The 15,989-nt window shown below is 39.5% G+C and overlaps 1 protein-coding gene across 1 annotated transcript in view; it reads left to right on the forward strand.

Moving 5' to 3' along the window:
• The first annotated feature begins 11,559 nt into the window (after positions 1–11,559).
• The window catches only part of LOC131190371 (zinc finger protein 585A-like), a 53,734-nt gene continuing 49,304 nt past the window's right edge, over positions 11,560–15,989 (forward strand). Inside the window, exon 1 of the mRNA XM_058167691.1 lies at positions 11,560–11,943. The gene's annotated coding sequence lies outside the window, so the exon portion shown is untranslated. The remainder of the gene's footprint in view (positions 11,944–15,989) is intronic.

The raw sequence follows: 15,989 nt of genomic DNA on the forward strand, positions 1-15,989 counted from the left end.
CAGGGGTATCAAACTCAAGGCCCACTCAAACTCAAGGCTCAAGGTGCTTAAATCCGGCCTGCGGTGCCTCTGCTGGCCAAAATGGCTCGTTTTCGGCCTCACAGGCCTCCAGTAGCACTCTGCCAGCCAAAAACGGGCCTCACAAGGCCTCCGTGTGGCTTGGTTTTGGCCGGCAGAGTGTTGCAGGAGGCCCATGGAGGGTAAAAAATGAGGCATGGGAGGGCTGCCTCCCCCCCATCCCGCAGCCCGTTTTGGCTGGTAAAGTGCTGTAAGAGGCCATTCAAGGCAAAAATGGGGTGGACGGGGTTGCACGCGTCGTCCTCCCCCCCCCCCCCCCCCGCCAGCGGAGGAAAACTACAATGCTGATCCGGCCCTCAAAGGAAATCCAGTTTGACACCCTCGATTTAAAGGAATCATGGTGGCACAGTGGTTGGAATACAGTATTGTAGCCTAACTCTGCCCACTGGCAGGAGTTCAGTCCTGACCGGCTCAAGGTTGACTCAGCCTTCCATCCTTCCGAGGTCGGTAATATGAGAATCCAGATTGTTGGGGGAGCAAGAGGCTGACTCTGTAAACTGTAAACTCTGTAAAGGGCCTCTGGTGGCGCAACAGGCTAATGCAGCCTATTATTAACATCAACTGCTTGCAATATTGCAGGTTCAAGTCCCACCAGGCCCAAGGTTGACTCAGCCTTCCATCCTTTATAAGGTAGATAAAATGAGGACCCAGATTGTTGGGGGGCAATAAGTTGACTTTGTATATAATATACAAATGGATGAAGACTATTGCTTGACATAATGTAAGCCACCCTGAGTCTTCGGAGAAGGGCGGGATATAAATGCAAAAAAAAACAAAAAACAGCTTAGAGAGGGCTGGAAAGCACTATGAAGCGGTATATAAGTCTTAAGTGCTATTGCTATTTTAGACAAGTGGCTGTCTTAATAACCACTTAAAAAACCCGGTTGCAGAGTTTTGACAGCTCGACTGCATTTCTGGCGCTCAACAACCAGCCCTCATTTACAGCCATTTGTAATATCTGGCAGTCCCATGCAATCAGTCTGTGATTTATTTATTTTTTTGCTGAAAATAGTTCTGTTGTTTAGCAAAGACGCCTCCTAGTGAATAGTGGGCTCACTTAACTACCATAGCATTTGTTTACCAACCATGGTGATTCACTTAGCAACCACCATAACAGTAGTAAAATGAGGTCGGTCACAGGTTGCCCCAGTTTACGACCGTCTCAGCTTACGTCTATAATGGGCAGGCTCCATTATGATGATAAAGTCAAGGAATACCTGTAGGCTGTTTTAAATTTTGAAGCAAAGCGAAAAAAAACATATTTCCTGTTTCGACAAATGCAGTTTTATATACTGCTTCAGGTAGTCCTCGACTTACAACCACAATTGAGTCCCAAATTTCTGTTGTTAAGTGAAACATCTGTTTAATGAGTCTTGCCCCATTTTACGACCTTTCTTGCCACCGTTAAGTGAATCCCTGCAGTTGTTAGTAACGTTGTTTTTTTTTGTTTTTTTTTTTACTTTTTTTATTACTTTTTTTACAACAAACAAACAAAAAGAAAATACATTATTACACCCTTGTGCTATACATAAAAGGAAGATTTGGGTCTTCGGATATATCCTCATGATTGCCAAAATCCACGTTCTCGAGGTACAGGTATTGAAGCGTCCAATGTTCCAAGCGCAAAGTCCACAAATGGTTTCCAAGTCTTCCAGAAAATATCTTCTTTATACACACCACTTTTAATTTTAATATCACATGTCATTTTATCATTTAAAGCTAATTTCCACATTTCAGAATTCCACTCTTCTATTCTAAAAATCACATCTAGTTTCCAATATCTAGCTATTATAATTCTACCTATTATAATCATAATTCTAATCAATTCTTTTTCATATTTAGTTAATTCTATTTCCTTAATTACCAACAATAATATAGTTTCCACTCTCAATGTTATTACTTTCCCCATCATTTCAAATATCATTTTCTCCAATTGTTGCCAAAACTATTTAACCTTATCACAATTATACCACATATGTTCATAAGTCCCCAATTCCATCTCACATCTCCAACATTTTTACTAATTTTTTTATCCATTTGTGACAATCTTACTGGAGTCAAATACCATTTCCAAACAACTTTATAATTGTGCTCTTTAATCCTTATAGATAAAGTTCTCATAATTCTACTCTTCCAATTCACATTCCAATCTGACTCTGGTATTTCAATATTAAGATCTTTTTCCCAATTTGTCCTCATCACTCTTTGTAATTTTTCATCAGAATTTATAATCTTATAAACCCTACTAACGAGTCCCTTTAGCCCAATTTCATCTTTCATAATCCGAGATACTAAATATTCAAATTCAGTTTCACATCTATTTATCGAATAATTTTCCTTTAGTTTTTTGTCCATTTTTCTATCTGTATTTTTTCAAACCAACTTAACCCTAATTTTTCAATAATTTCTTTATTCCTCCTTTCATTTCCCATAACTTTTATCCAATCTCTAATAATTTCTATATTTTCCTCTTTAATCACTTCATTACGTTTTATATTATTTTTAATCGGCCAAATTCCAATTGTCTCCCCCAAAAAGATTATATCCGGAATTAAAATTTTAACAAATTTATTCCACATTTTACTTAATCCCTTTAACCAATAACTTCTACTTACACATTTTAAATTTGCTTTATCTAAAAACCACCTTGATCCAAATTTCACTATATCCCTTAACTCTAAGTCTCTCCAATAGCTATCTTCACCTTTAAATATTTTTACCACTATCCGGATACCATACGCACAGTAATAATTAAATAATTTGGGGATTCCTAATCCACCTTCCTTTTGACTTTGATACCACATTTTCTTCACTAATCTAGGTCTTTTACCACCGTTACAAAATTTATCCAGTTTTTTCTGATATCCTTCAATATCTTTCTCTGTCAAATTTAGTGGTAGCATCTCGAATAAAAAGTTGAACTTGGGCAGCAACATCATCTTACACATTGCAATTCTACCAAACCAAGACAACTTTAACATTTTATATTTGTCTATCTTCTTCTCAATTTCGTTAATCACCACATCATAATTAAATTTTTTCAATTCTTTAACCTTAAGTGAAAGCACTATACCCAAATATTTCAATGTGTTTTTAATCCTTATCCCAAATTCCTCTTGCATATTCTCAGACTCATTACCATTACTATCCATCAATAATTCTGACTTTGACCAATTTACTTTCAATCCTGTCATTTCCTCAAATTCTATCAAATGCTTATATATCTTTTTCAGATCTTTCTCTACATTTTCAAAATAATTAAAGTATCATCCATACAAATTTATCTTATACCCTTATATCCTTCTAATTCTTCATCTTTTCTATCATTTTGTCAATATTTCCATAGCCAATAAAAATAATGTTGGGTACGGGACATCCTTGTCTCGTACCAGCTTCTAATTTTATCTCTTCAGTTAATATTCCATTCACCTTCACTCTTGCACTGCTCTTTTGGTACAATTTTGAAATAACATGTATAAACTTATTACCAAAGCCTAAAGCCTCCACAATTACTTTAATAGTTTCCCATTGTACAGAATCAAAAGCTTTAAAAATATCCAATGATACTATACCAATTTTATCACCATTATATTCAGCTACATCTATAATATTTAATACTCTTCTAACAATATCACTCATGTATCTACCCTTCACAAAACCTACTTGATTATAACTTATATATCTATCTATAAATCTATTTAGTCTATTACTTATAATAGCAGTAAATATCTTTGCATCCTGATTAATTAAAGAAATGGGCCGATAGGACTCAATCCTTTCTAAATCCTTATCTGGTTTAGGAATTAAGGATATCACCGTTCTGTTCCATGACGAAGGTACTTCCCCAGCATGTAATATTCCATTAAATAATTTTTGCAATCTTGGTATTATTAATTCTTTAAATTCTTTATAAAACTCAACAGGTAATCCATCCTCACCTGGAGCTTTCCCTAATTTTAATTTTTGTATTATTCCATTAATCTCATCTTGTGTTATATCTTCTTCCATCAATTCCTTATATGTTTGATCAATTTTCACCACATACTTTTCTAAATAGCTTTGCAATTTTCCCCGATTAATTGGTTTCTTTGAATATAGATTCTGAAAAAAATTTCTAACCACTTCACATTTCTCTAATTTTTTATAACATCTTATACCTCTATCATCTATCAAAACTCCAATTTCTCTCTTCTCTCTTTTATCTTTCGCCATCTTTGCCAATAATTTAGAATTTCTATTACTAAATTCAAAAAAATTCCTATTTAAAAATCTCAAATTTCTTTTTACTAACTCTGTATCTTCTTCTATCATTTTATTTCTTAACATATTAAGCTCCTGAAGAATTTTTTTTCTTTAGTAAGCAAAAATTGATTTTCCAATTCTTTAATCTGATTTTTATCTCTTTCCATTTTAATTTTATAATTTTTATATTTCCTACTTGATAATTTAATACTCTCCTCTAAACACCGCTTTCATCGCATCCCAAACAATTTCAAATTTAACCTCCCGTTATCATTTAATCTCCAACTTTCCTCCAATTTTTAAGTATCCATTTTTATCCTTTTCATTTTATACAATTTCTCGTCATATCTCCAATAGCTTCTTTTTCTCAAAATTAAAATCTAAGTCCACCATAACTTCTGCATGATCAGAATCTTTAAATTCCACATCTACCTTATCCACATTATTCAACAAATCTTTAGAAAGAAAAATATAATCAATTCTAGAATATGTATTATATATCTTAGAAAAAAAAGTGTATACTCTCTCAATTCCTTTAACCTCTCTCCACACATCAACCACGCCGTTTTGAAGCATCCACATATTTAAAATCCCCATTTTATTTGCTCCTCCACAGCGGGTGGGATTAGTACTGTCTATTTTATTTCTGATTAAATTAAAATCCCCAGCCACAATTACTTTCCCTACACTTTCATTCTCCAAAATTTTTGTTATTTTTTCAAGAAATTCTCTTTGTTTTTCATTTGGTAAATATAAATTAACAAGTGTCACTTTTTCCTCATTAAGATTTCCAACAATTATTACATATCTTCCATCCTCATCCAAAATTACCTTATGTTTTTCAAAGTACACCCTATCTGATATCAGTGTTGCAACTCCTCTAGCTTTTGAAGTTCCAAATGCTTTTTCATATATTTGCATACCTTTTATATACATTCTATTTGAATCTTCAGATTTCTGATGGGTTTCTTGTAAAAATAAAATGTCTGGTAAATCCCTTTTAATCTTAAGCTCCAATCTTCTTCTTTTAATCTGATTCACTGTACCCTTCACATTCCATGACATTATTTTTATAACTCCCATTTAAAATATAAATTTTTTAATCCTATCCCCGCATCTTCCTTTCTGTGCCCACCACCCGAAATTAAACTACCATATAAACAACAATAAAAAAACAGAAAAAACAAACAAACAAACAAACAATAAAGTACAAACAATCTTCTTCCCCCACATCCTCATCGGTTTCGCCTCTATAAAGAGAATGGGGGAGAGGGGACGTGCCAATGCCCGGGCCACTTCTTTCGGGCTGTCTATTTGAATTCATCACTCAAAAAAAAAGATAGCGATGACCCGCATTCAGCTTCATATTTTCCAAGACTCTTATCTGCTTCTTCTCCTGCTGTATCCTCACGACTCTTCTTCTGTTCAACCAACACAGGTGATATTTCTTTCCTCTTTAACCCTTTAGAGTCTTGCCCTCCAATAGCCCCTTTTTCTTCTTCTGAGATTGATGTTTCCGCGTATGTTCCACCCATCTGAAGCATTTGATCTTTTATCTCCATTAAATCCTCCATCTCAATCAGTCCAAGCTCCCGTAAATATAATAATGCATCTATATCTGGGGTGATTGTACGCATCCTTCCTTTATAAAAAAATTTCAATTGTTGTGGTGGCCTCCAATTGTATTTAATTCCATTATCTCTCAAAACTTTTGTAATTGGTTTTTAAAAATCTCCATGCCCTTTCTTCTCTTGATATATCCGGGAAGACTTGAATAGTCTTCCTTCAAACTCAAAGCATCTCCCAACTCTCTCACCTTGGCCATAACTTCCAACTTATCACCAAGATTTGCGAACCTGACAAGCACATTCCTGTTAGAACCATTTTGCCTTCTATATCCAATTCTAAAAACACTTGCCAGGTCTGCTATTGTGAACGTAAGTTGCGTATCCAAATCATTAATCCATTTCAGAACCCGCTGTTTCAATTTATCCTCCTTTTCTTCCGAAATTCCTCTGATAACCAAATTATAATTCCTCATCTCTTCTTCCAAAGACAAATTCTCTTATCTTGCTGCTCATTTTTATAAAATATTTTGCCAATTTGCCGATCTACTTTTACCTCATGCACATGCATCTGCTCCATTTCATCTTTAATCATTATCATTTCCTCTTTTTGTTTAGCAAAGTTATCATTCATCTCTTGCTTCAAATTTTGCATTTCGGATGTCAGTTTCAATGTCAAATTATCTATACGCCGTGATAGTCCTGGTATTTTTTCCCTAATTTTATTTAAAGCTGCAGCAAGTTGCTGCGTTTCTGAAAGTTGTTGAGTCATTTTGAAAAAAACCAAAAAATTTCCCAGACTAGGATTCCAAACCAATTTTACAGAGGGTCTTAGTGAAGATCAAAGGGCGACAGTCTTTTAATTGAAGCGGCTTATGCACTGTTATCTCTCAAGTTCAAGGATACTCCACAAAGAAACACAGAACTTCACAGCTAACATTAATCAGCGCCATTTTTTCCTCCACGTCAGCAAAGCAGAAAGAAAGACAAAGCAACTTAAACGAAGCAGAATCCTTTTTTTTCTGTAATATAAACAAGCTATTAATTTGCTCTCAAGAAAAAAAAATAAAGGAAAAATTATCCGCTCAGTAAAATCCTCTTGCTACCAAACAATCCAACAAAAAGTCAGTTTCTCTTCTCTTCAATTAAATTCTGTGTATATTAAATTCTTCTCATTATCAGATTCAGTCCTTAATATTCACTCCTTAGCCTCAGCAATAGAAAAAAATTTTTTTTAACACAGAACACGATAGTTAATTTTGGAAAAACAAAACACAGCAATTTATTCCAACTTAACGTGTCTGCCGGCTCGGTCATCCCACGCTGTAGAAACTCCTTAATTCAAGCCGTTTCAGATGACCTACCAGTTTTAAATTCAATCTGCTGGGCTGTTAACACTTTCACCTCATGATTTATTAACTTTCATCCATAACAGTGCATTCCAAACAGCATAAATTCTCATAAATCTTCATTAATAAGCCCTGTGAAGTGAAGGAAAGGTCCTTACCCCACCACGGTCATGGCCACGCCCCCGTTAGTAACGTTGTTAAGTGAATCTGGCTTCCCTATTGACTTTGCTTGTCAGAAGATCGCAAAATGTGATCACATGACTCCCGGGACAAGCAAACTCAGAGAACATCAAGGACCTCTCATGTCAATTCTGAGCTACCAATATTCTCCTTTATTAGTACCATCTAACCATAGAAGCGCAGAAATGTTTATCTGAAAGAAATCAGAAAATGGACCGGTAAATGTCTTCAGCTTACAGCCGGTCACAATGATCTACAGTATGACGTTGGACCCCATAGTCGCACCGAGGGAAGGATGTTATATCCCAGGAGTCTCCAACCTTGGCAACTTTTAAAACTTGGGGATTTCAACTCCCAGAATGCCTCAACCAGCATTTTAATTGGAACATGGCTGGCTGAGGAATTCTGGGAGTTGAAGTCCCCAAGTCTTAAAAGTTGCCAAGTTTGGAGAGTCCTGTTATACCCCATTTTTAATGGATCTGGGTAGACACTATGTGAGGGGCAAATTCTATTCAACTAAAATGTCATGTCTATGGTGTAACTACACACACATACACACACACACACACACACACACACACGAAATAGCTGTCTAAAAATGAGCAGCATCCTAGGATTTTCAGGTTCTGCCTTCTGTTGGGTAAGAAGTGTCCAGTTGTCAACATTCCCTGGAAGGCTGGGTTTTATCTGTTTTCTATAAGTGACTATCTTCAGCCTCGGGTGAGAAAGTGGCTGACCACAGTAAGAAGTGGGTAAAGTGCCTTTTGGCTTGCGTGTTGTAGGAAATCCATCCGTTTGTGTGAGTTATGGGAATCCAGAAAATTGAGTTAATAGATCTATAGGAAAGTTAGATGGGCCGTGATAGCTCAGGCTGTTAGAAGCCTGTTATTAGAACACAACAGCCTGCAATTACTGCAGGTTCAAGCCCGGCCCGAGGTTGACTCAGTCTTCCATCCTTTTTAAGGTAGGTAAAATGAGGACCCAGATTGTTGGGGGGGCAATAAGTTGACTTTGTAAATATACAAATAGAATGAGACTATTGCCTTATATACTGTAAGCCACCCTGAGTCTTCGGAGAAGGGCGGGATATAAATGTAAATAAATTTTTTTAAAAAGATGCATCTGAAATATGTGTAAACATCCAAGAGAGAGAGAGAAAGAGAGAGAGAGAGGATAGATAGATAGATAGATAGATAGATAGATAGATAGATAGATAGATACATAGATACATAGATAGAATAAAATTCTGCCTCTTGGATACATTTGATTGGCCTTTATCATAGTATTCTATGGTGTGAATGGCAAGTGGCAAAATAAATGATAAAGTCTTGGTGCTGAGAATTTGAGACACTTCCACGTTTTTGTAACCACAACAGAAAATCGATTTGCCATTTCTTTTTTCTACTATTGTATGGTTTCTTTTGGTTTACCAGTCTAACCGACAGCCTGGGTATTTCTTTCTCTCTCAGAGCTAAATGTAGTTGTTTACTGAAATCAGCCCATGGGCAATTACGGCTTGTCGCCAACTTGGGTCATTGCAAAATACAGAGAATTATTCCTGTAAGGTAAAGCTTTAGTTCTGTCAGCTCAGCCTATGGCTATATTGTCTTTGCTATTCCTACAACCACTGCATACTCCAAACTTAAGTCGGGCTTTTAGTCAACTGCGTATTGTCAACCAAAATCAGGTATTTTAACATTAAATTGGATCAAGTTAGGTATTAACAATTGAACTGGACCAAATCAAGAATTTAGTAGAAGTGACTTTGTAAATATACAAATAGAATGAGACTATTGCCTTATATACTTCTTAAGTGACTTCTACTAAATTTGTTTTTAAATTGAGATACTGTCCATTTTACTCACAGAATGACTGGACAGTTTGCAAGTAAAAATATAAAACACTATATAAAAATACAATATATCAAGTATGTATATCATTAGATAAATCAGGCATTACAAATTGAACTGGACAAAATTGGATGTAGGTAGTCTTCGACTTACGACAATTCATTTAGTGACCATTCAAAGTTACAACAGCACTGAGAATTGACGTGATTATTTTAGACACAGCCGTTGAAATATCATGATCAAAATTCAGATAGTTTTGGCAACTGACTCATATTTACGATGGTTGCAGTGTTTCGGGGTCCTATGATCCCCTTTTTGTGACCTGACGAGCAAAGTCAATGGGAAAAAAACAGATTCACTTAACAACCGGGTTACTGACTTAACAACCGCAGTGATTCACTTAACAACTGTGGCAAGAAAGGTCGTAAAATGGAGCAAAGCTCACTTAACAAATGTCTTCATTGCCTGGGCAACATTTATTTTGGGCTCAAGTGCGGTCGCAAGTTGAGGACTGCCTGTACGATACATTGACCAGATAAGGTGCTTTTTTAAAAAATAAAAGTGGACTAAATCGGGTATTATGAGTTGAATTGATCCAAGATACCTTATACCACCAGACTCCAAATTTTGGGCTTAGGCAATTTAGAACTACGCAGACTTCAATCTGACCTAAGCATAGTACATAAAATTATCTACCACAATGTCCTACCTGTCAATGACTACTTCAGCTTCAACCACAACAATACACAAGCAAATAATAGATATAAACTCAAGGTAAACCGCTCCAAACTCAATTGCAGAAAATATGACTTCAGCAACAGAGTGGTCAACGCCTGGAATGCTCTACCTGACTAGTTTATTCCCCAAACCCCCAAAACTTTAAGCTTAAACTGTCTACTGTTGACCTCACCCCATTCCTAAGAGGTCTGTAAGGGGCGTGCATAAGAGCACCTGCGTGCCTACCGTCCCTGTCCTAATATTCCTTTTTACTTACTCTTTTCATGTATCCAAATTATGTTTATACTTTTACCAGTGGTGAAATCCACATTTTTTTACTACCAGTTCTGTGGGCATGGCTTGGTAGGGGTGGTGTGGCTTGGTGAGCATGGTAGGGGAAGGATACTGCAAAATCTCCATTCCCACCCCACTCCTGGGGGAAGGATATTGCAAAATCTCCATTCCCATCCCACTCTGGGGCCAGCCGGAGGTGGTATTTGCCAGTTCTCCGAACTGCTCAAAATTTCCGCTACCAGTTCTCCAGAACCTGCTGGATTTCACCCCTGATTTTTACCTGTTATCTTATATATTGATCATCAATTGTGTTGTAAATGTTGTACCTTGATGAACGTATCTTTTCTTTTATGTACACTGAGAGCATATGCACCAAGACAAATTCCTTGTGTGTCCAATCACACTTGGCCAATAAAAAATTCTATTCTATTCTATTCTATATATCAGTGGTAGTCAACCTGGTCCCTACCACCCACTAGTGGGCGTTCCAGCTTTCATGGTGGGCGGTAGGGGTTTTGTCCGATACTGAAGCAATTTCCTTTTTTTTAATTTAATTTGATTTTTAAAAAATTTTTCATAGCATTATTTAAAAACATTTTTATTAGGTTTTCATAAAATTCCCCGTGACAATTTCTGAAGATATACTATTTGTATCGCCCGCGCATAAGTTTAGTTCACGTTACGTAAGTGAAACTAAATGGTAAGTAATTATTATTATATGCTTTAACTTGCTGTAACTCTGCTTTATAAATTTTATAAAGTAAAGTTACTTCCCTACTTTATAAATCACCATTACTGTGGAACCGGTGGGCGGTTAGGAAATTTTTACTACTAACAGAGATACAAAAGTGGGCAGTAGGTATAAAAAGGTTGACTACCCCTGTTCTATATGATTGATTGAATAAATAAAATAAGCCAGACATTGCCCCATCGGAGGAAGCCCTTCATGCATCGCTCCGCTTAGGTTGCAGAAGAATCTTGTTTTTGGCGCCCGCCCGCTTTAAAGAACTCCGCATCCTCCGCCTTTCCTCAATCGGGCTACCTAGAGAGAGAGACCGGCTGGCGGTGGGCGGAGCCTGTCACTAGTTTCCTCGATGGCTCGAACTCGCCGGGCCCCCGCCCCCGCCTCCTTTCCAGGCTTGTGGGCTCGGCGTCAGTCACGTGACGGGAAGCGGAAAACCCGTGGAAAACCCGTCCGCATAAGCAGCCGGGGGAGTCCGAGGGACGCGCCCCGTAGTTCCCACCCACCCCCACCTCCCTCCGGTTCCCTGCCCTTCCTTTCATCCGGAGCCTGACCCGGATCTTTTCCCTTTTTTAAGGTGCTCTTGCCAGTCTCCCCTCCCCTCCCCCGAAGCAACCCTCGGAGCTCTGTAATGGGGGGCCGGGCTTCCTCCCGGCTGGTCTTGGCGCCGAGGCCACTGCAGCCTTCATGCCGACGGAGGGCGGCGGTGGGAAGGGAAGCGACGGGGCTTCTCGGGGTCTTCGCGCCTGGCTGCTGGACGGGGGTGCGACGCGTATTTTGCATGGAGACGACCAGCTTCCCAAGGCTTTGAGCCTGGAAGCTCCGCGGGAAGGAAGGCGGGAGAAGGGAAATTGCAGCAGCAGCAGCAGCAGCAGCAGCAGCAGCAGCGGATCTTCCGAGCGAGCAGCGATCCTGTGGCTAAACGGGTGAGAATAACACACACACGCACACAAAACACACACGCACACCCCTACACCTGTTTCTGAAGCCAGCGAAGCGATGCACCTCCACGTCCCCTTTGCTACAGCCTCTGCTAACCCTATCCTTTATTTGCTCGTTCAGGATAGCAGGAGGTGGTGGCTAAAGGGGTGAGAGTAACACACACACACACAAACACACTACCCACACATACACAAACACACTACCCACACATACACAAACATACACAAGCCAGCACCCGATCCACCTCCCCTCTCGTTTGCTACAGCCTCTTCCTACTCTATCCTTTATTTGCTTGTCCAGGATGGCAGGATGGCTGTATTTGCTTGTCTAGAAAACACACACACACCCCTACGCATCAACCTGACTAGGTGGCTCAGTGGCTAAGACACTGAGCTTTTCAATCAGAAAGGTCGGCGGTTCGAATCCCTAGTACAGGGGGTTGGACTAGATGACCTCCAAGGTCCCTTCCAACTCTGTTACTGTTATCTGCTAACCTATTAAAAGCACCTCGATCCACCTCCCCTCTCCATTGCTACAGCCTCTGCTAACCCTATCCTTTATTTGCTTGGAGGGCAGGAGGTGTTCCCCAGATTTTACATCTCTGTTTGGGTTCTCGTGTGATGCTGCCTAGTGTTGTGTGCATTTGGCCGGGATGTGCAGTTTTGGCCTGAGCGTGTCAATGCTGTCTTAAGCCATTTGGATAGTACAGAAAATCATAGTTTTCATAAGCGGGTCTTAATAAGCAGCCACAAGTGATGTCTTCCAAACGACAGTACTGTCAGAGCTATCATCCAATAGGTTGGCCTTTACAATGCTGTAATAGAATGGTTCCCAGTTCTTATTGATACGTATACCGCCACCATCCCATCATCAAAACTTTTGAGGATCGCCATAACAATCAAGGATCAGTAGTGAGGTGGATACAGTACACAAATGCTATCATACATACAGTATTACTGTCCTAAATGGTTCAACAGAAATCCAAAGTCCAGCAAAAATGACTTTAGGCTCTTCTTTTTACAATTTAAAAAGGCTGAGACTTCATGCAAGCAACAGCTCTTGCTGTTTCTTAGTGTTTTATTGTTTGAAGCCATCTGAGATTCAGGGTGAGACAGTCAGAATCATGTGAAATGTAACGATGCTTGAATTTGGTGCCATTTTCTAGTAATTAGAATAGAAGAGAAGAGAATAGAAGAGAATAGAATTTTTTATTTGCCAAGTGTGATTGGACACACAAGGAATTTGTCTTGGTGCATATGCTCTCAGTGTACATAAAAGAAAAGATACGTTCATCAAGGTACAACATTTACAACACAAATGATGGTCAATATATCAGTATAAATCATAAGGATTGCCAGCAACGAAGTTACAGTCATACACTCATAAGTGGAAAGAGATTGGTGATGGGAACGATGAGAAGATTAATAGTAGTGCAGATTTAGTAAATAGTTTGACAGTGTTGAGGGAATTATTTGTTTAGCAGAGTGATGGCCTCTGGAAAAAAACTGTTCTTGTGTCTAGTTGTTCTGGTGTGCAGTGCTCTATAGCGTCGTTTTGATGGAAGGAGTTGAAACAGTTTATGTCCTGGATGTGAGGGATCTGTAAATATTTTCACGGCCCTCCTCTTGATTCGTGCAGTATACAGGTCCTCAATGGAAGGCAGGTTGGTAGCAATTATTTTTTCTGCAGTTCTAATTATCCTCTGAAGTCTGTGTCTTTCTTGTTGGGTTGCAGAACCGAACCAGACAGTTATAGAGGTGCAAATGACAGACTCAATAATTCTTCTGTAGAACTGAATCAGCAGCTCCTTGGGCAGTTTGAGCTTACTGAGTTGGCGCAGAAAAAACATTCTTTGTTGTCCTTTTTTGATGATGTTTTTGATGTTAGCTGTCCATTTTAGATCTTGCGATATGAGAGAACCTAGAAATTTAAAGGTTTCTACTGTTGATACTGTGTTGTCTAGTATTGTGAGAGGTGGAAGTATGGAAGGGTTTCTCCTAAAGTCTACCACCATTTCTATGGTTTTGAGTGTGTTCAGTTCCAGATTGTTTTGGTTGCATCGCAAGGCTAGTCGTTCAACCTCTCGTCTATATGCGGATTCGTCATTGTCTCAAATGAGACCAATCACTGTTGTGTCATCTTCAGTACTGCGAACTTCAGTAGCTTAACAGATGGATCATTGGAGATGCAGTCATAGGTATACAGAGAGAAGAGAAGTGGGGAGAGCACACAGCCTTGGGGGGCCCCTGTGCTAATTGTACAGGTATTTGATGTGATCTTGCTTAGCTTCATCTGCTGCTTCCTGTTTGTTAGGAAGCTTGTGATCCACTTACAAGTCTGTTCCGGTACCTGTAGCTGGTTTAGCTTAGTTAGAAGAGTATCTGTAATGATGGTATTGAATGCTGAACTAAAGTCTACAAAGAGGACCCTTGTGTAGGTCTTTGGAGATTCAAGATGTTGTAGGATGTAGTGCAGAGCCATATTAACAGCATCATCTGTTGATCTATTTGCTCGGTATGCAAATTGCAAGGGGTCTAACAGCAGATCCGTGATGGTTTTCAGGTAGGAAAGCACTAGCCTTTCAAAGGTTTTCATGACTACAGATGTTAAAGCAACTGGTCTGTAGTCATTCAGTTCCTTGATGGTGGGCTTCTTCGGCACTGGGATGATGGTAGGGCGTTTGAAGGAAGAAGGAACATAGCACATCTCTAGTGATTTATTGAAAATATGGGTGAAGATGGGGGCCAATTGGTCAGCACAGACTTTTAAGCAAGAAGGAGTTATCTTGTCTGGGCCTGGAGCTTTTCTTGGCTTTTGTCTGTGAAATAGATCCTGCACTTCCTTTTCTGTGATCACTAGGGGTTGTGAACCCAATGAAATGGGGTCAGTTGTAGGAGGCTTGGCTGTTGTTGGTGTGTCTGAGATGGGGGTTGTGGAGATAGGTGGCTGTAGTTTCCTTTCAAACAAATTATTTTTATAGGCAATCCTCTCCAGTATCCACATGGATGATCAGGGTCACAGGTTGGAAATATTGTAATCTAGTGCAGGGTCCCCAACCTTTCGGACCTCAGGGACCACTAAATTTATAATTTTAAATCCCACAGACTACCAATATGATCTGCCTAATGACTGTCTGGGTGGGCATGGCAACATGATCATGTGACTGGGTGGGTTTGGACAACTTGATGTCACTCATGTTGAGAGAGGCGCCTTGCCAGCCTCTACTCACCGCTCCTCACCTTCCTGCCCGGGTTCCTTAGGGCCACAACAGGAAGCAGTTGTTGAAGCTAAGTAGCCACCAGGAGAAAGAGTCGGCAAAACAGCTGGCTCAGTTCAAATTGGATTTGACCGAGAAGGAGGCTCAGCAGAAACACCTCACTGAGGACTAGGAGCATAGGCTTTCCAAGCTGAGGGAAGACTTGCGGGAGTGCAAGGCCAAGTACTGGCGCCTGGAGGCTCAGCGGTCTGAGATGGTCAACCAGTTCCAGACCATGATGCAGTCCCACTGGAGCAAGGCCCTCCAGTTCTTTGCCGCCAGTGGTGCTTCCCCCCAGCCTTCGCCTAAATATCCTGCACCAGGAGGCTGAAGTAGACCCCCAAGTCGGAATTTCTGCCCTTCTCTGAGCCACACAAGAAGACCCCGAAGGGGGAGACTCTCTGCAGTAACACAAACATTCATTGCATGTATCCAGCCCAGGGGCCGTAGTTTGAGGACCCCTGATTTAGTGCAATATAAAAAATGCAAATCATTTTTCTGCAGACCACCAGAATTTTCTCGCTGACCACCAGTGGTCCACGGACCACCAGTTGGTGACCGCTGATCTAGTGTGTTCAAAGTTGTGGGAACTAGAAGCTGATAGAGCGCTGCATGGCTAGTGCAAGATCTCTTGATCATTCCAGTTTAGAAAAAGATCAAATGGCTGGATGTGAAAAAAGAAATATTTAAAGGTCATTAGTGGACCAACTGTTCCCTTAACTTTCCTCTTGTTCCTTACATATCAAAAGAAACTCTTTTTTGGAGGGTTTATTT

The sequence above is a fragment of the Ahaetulla prasina genome, chromosome 2, assembly GCF_028640845.1.
Source record: "Ahaetulla prasina isolate Xishuangbanna chromosome 2, ASM2864084v1, whole genome shotgun sequence".
NCBI classification, from domain to species: domain Eukaryota; kingdom Metazoa; phylum Chordata; class Lepidosauria; order Squamata; family Colubridae; genus Ahaetulla; species Ahaetulla prasina.